We start from the raw sequence: 4,101 nt of genomic DNA, 5'->3' as shown, positions 1-4,101 counted from the left end.
AATACCATAGGGACTACACCACCAGAGCTCTGTAACTAAAGCCATGGTGTTTTCAATAGTCTCATATGCACATGAAAGCTGCACGATGAATAAGGACGATGAATAAGGAAGACCAAAGAAGAGTCTATGCTTTTGAGTTGTGGTGTTGGCCAAGAATACTTAAAGTACCATGGGCTGCTAGAAGAACTAATACATCTACCTGGAAGAAGTGCAGCCAGAATGCTTCTTGGAAGCAAGAATGGCCAGACTTCATCTGACCTACTTTGGTCATGTTATCAGAAGGAATCATTTCCTGGAGAAGGATGTCATGCTTGGTGAAGTGGAGGGTCAGATGGATTGACACAGTGGCTGCAATGGTGGGCTCAGGTTTGTGAGGTGGGTGCAGGACTGGGCAGTGTTTTGTTCTGTTGTACACAGGATTGCCATGAGTCAGAGACAACTCGACAGCACCTAACAACAACAACATTGACTGATTTTTAAAAATGTTGAATCACTCTTACATTCCTGGGATAAATCCCACTTGATCATGGTGTATAATCCTTTTAACATGCTTTTGGATTTTGTTTTTTTAGTATTTTGTTGAAGATTTTTGCATCTATATTCATAAGGAATATTGGTCTTAATTTCATTTTCACTGTTAGACAGCACTCTTAAATTTTGTATACACCCACCACTTACTTTCTTGTGCTATCTTTGCCTCAAAAAGTGTTACTTCTTCTATTTTTTTGAAAAGTTTAAGAAGGATTGGAATCATTTCTATAAAGGTTTGGTAGTATTCCCCAGTGTGATAGCTAATTTTCTACATCAGCTTGACTAGGCTATTGTGGTAGTTATGTTTGTGTGTCAACCTGGTTGAGTGGCTGGGCAGCTGGTGGTAGTTATGATGAGTTATGATAAGACTGGCAATCAACTCCATGGTGGGATCTACCACAAGCAGCTGAGTAGCTGTCTATGGGATGTGGTCTGCTTCTTGTATATAAGGAGAAGCTTTGAGAATTGTCTCTAGCCTATGGCACGCTTGGACCCTGCATGTAGCTGTGTCGTTGCTCAGTAGCCTGCTATGCTCTGCTGACCTTGGGACTTAACAATGGGCTTAAGTTAATGGCTTGCCGTGTGGGTTGGTAACATTGGGACTGTGCCTTTTTACTTGTCCACCTTGGGGCTTCTCAGTCTCAGCAGGTAGCATCTGTCTGAGTGAAGAAACGCCTCTAGCTCCAGTGGGCCGGAAGCAGGAGGCAGAACTGGACCCCAAGGTTGAGGGGCTTTCACCCAGTCCCTAGAGCCTAGCACTTTGAACTTGAACTTAAAGCCTCCAAATTGTAAGAATAAACTCCTGTTTGTTAAGGCCATCCCATTTGTGGTATATTTCTTGTCAGAGTGGCACTAGGTAACCAAAACAGCTATCTATGACTGTTAGTGGCTTGGCCAGATACTGGACTGTAGCTGTTCTGTAACACAATGCATGTGATCTGATATGATCACTCAGTTGAAAGGAGAGTTAGTTGGAGGTGTGGTCTGCCTCTAGAATATAAATGAATATTCGGTAGAGTCTCTCTCTCTCCCTCTCTGCTCCCGCTCTTGCTCTCGCTCTCTGGCTCTTGGCTTTCATTCTCACTCTTCTCTTGACCTTGTACTCTTCTCATTGCCTCATCTCTGGGTTAAGGGTTGTAAGCCTGCAGAAGTCTCTAGTATGCTACCTGACCTGCAGATTTTGAATTTGCCAGCCTCTGCAATTCTGTGAGTCAGCAGAGATCTCCAGCCAATGGATTTGGGACTTGTCAGTCCTAATAATTGTATCAGCCATTTCCTTGGAGTCAATCTCTTCTCTAGATATTTATATATGTGTACATGTCTCACCAATTTTACTCCTCTAGAGAACCCAAGTAAGTTACCCAGTGAATCATCTTGTCTAGGGCTTTTCAATTTTTTTTTTTGGAGTTGGGGGAGGATTTTTGATTACTGATTCAATTTCTTCACTTGTTATGAATCTGTTGAGATCTTCTGTTTCTTCTTGAACCAATATAGGAAGTTTCTGTTTCTATTATTTTGTCCATTTCTTCTAAGTTATCTAATTTGTTGGCATACAATTGCTTATAGTATTGTCTTATAATCCTACTTATTTCTAGAGGGTCAGTTGTAATGTCCCCACTTTTGTTTCAGATTTTAGATATTTATATCTTCTCTCTCTTTTTCTTCGTCAATCTAAAGGTTTGTTACTTTAATTGATCTTTTCAGTAACCCAACTTTTGGTTTCATTCATTCTCTCTATTGTTTTTCTATTCTCTATTTCATCTTTCTGCATTCTTATCTTTGTTATTCCCTTTATTCTGGTAGCTTTGGACTTACCTTGCTCTTCTTTTTCTAGTTCTTCAAGTTGTGAAGTTAAGTTACTGATTGGAGATCTTTCTTCATTTTTAATGTAGGTGTTCACTGCTATAAATCTCCCTCTAAGCGCTGCCTATGAGTCGGGGCCGACTCGATGGCAAACAACAACAACAACAACAATAAACGCTGCCTTTGCTGCATCCTATAAATTTTGATATGTTGTGCTTTTACTTTTGTTCAACTCTAAGTGTTTTCTGATTTCTCTCTTGATTTCGTCCTGGACTCCCTGGATGTTTTATAGTGTGTTAATTTCCATATATTGTATATTTTCCATTTTTCCTTCAGTTATTTTTTATATTGTCATTCCACTATGGTTATAAAACATACTTTATATGATTTCAGTTTTTAAAAATTTGTTGAAACTTGCCTTATGACTTAACATATGGCCTATCCTGGGGAATGATCCATGTGCACTGAAGAAGAATGTTTATTGTGTTGTTTTTGGGTAGAGTGATATATATGTAGGTCTACTTGGTTTATAGAGTTCAAACCCTCTATTTCTTTATTGATTTTCTTTCTAGATGTTCTATTCATTATTAAAAGTGGTGTATTAAAGTTTCCAAATGTTACTGTAATAAGAAACAAACCAAACTCACTGCCGTCTAGTCGGTTCCAACTCATAGCGACCCCTCCTTGGGTTCCCGAGGCAGTATCTCTAAGAAGTAGATTGCCCAGTTTTCTTTCTGAAGAGTAGCTGGTGGGTTTGAACTGCCAGCCTTCTGGTTAACAGTCAAATGCCTTAGGCACTACATGACCAGAGTTCCCAAATGTTACTGTAGAGCTCTCTATTTCTCCCTTAATTCTCTCAGTGTTTGTGCATTTCAGGGTTCTGATGTTGGTTGCATATATCTTCTTGATGAATTGACCCTTTTATCATTCTGTGATATCCTTATTTGTCTAAGAGAAGTTAAACTTAAAGACTATTTTGTCTGATGTTAAAATCAATATCTCAACTCTTTTTTGATCACTATTTGCATGAAATATTTTTTTCCATCCTTTTACTTTCAATTTATATAGATATGTCTTGTAGATGGTATATAGTTGGATCATGTTTTTTTTTTTTTTTTTCCCTTATCCATTCTGCCACTCTAATTTTTGATTGGAGCATTTAGTACAACTATGTTCACAGTAATTACCAATAAAGAAGGGCTTTCTTCTGCCATTCAGTTGTTGAGTGTCTTATACATTTTTGTCCTATTTCCTCAAATACTACTAGTGTTTATGTTTTCTTAATTTTTAAAATAGTGAGCCATTTTGATTCTCATTTCCTTTCCGTTTGTGTATATTTTTTACTTACTTTCTTTGTGGTAACCATGTAGTTTAACATCTTACTATTATAACATCCTTACTTAGACTGATACCAGAGAATTCTTAAGTTGTATATTAGTTTTGTAGGCTAAACTGCTGTGATTAATATATACAAATATGTAATAGTTTAAGCAAAAAAGAAGTTTATTTCTCATGTAATCTCCTAGGACAAGTTCAGGTCAGTGGGTGGCTCTCATCCTCCGTATGGTCATTCAGGGACCTAGGCTTTTTCTAACTTGTTGTTCTGATATAGTCAGGGTATATTGTCACCTGCATAATTGAGGCTGGTTGCTGTGTAGAGGGTTTGGCTGGTGAAAAGGAAAAGGAACATGGAGAAAATAGACTCTATTAGATGACTGAGTCCTTAGGTAGCATTTACGATATTTGTTTACACTCATGTTCCTTCAA

Source organism: Orycteropus afer, unplaced genomic scaffold (assembly GCF_000298275.1).
Source record: "Orycteropus afer afer isolate SDZICR_OR568_19922 unplaced genomic scaffold, OryAfe1.0 scaffold00012, whole genome shotgun sequence".
In the NCBI taxonomy this organism is placed as follows: Eukaryota; Metazoa; Chordata; class Mammalia; order Tubulidentata; family Orycteropodidae; genus Orycteropus; species Orycteropus afer.
Note: the sequence above shows the minus strand (reverse complement) of the source record.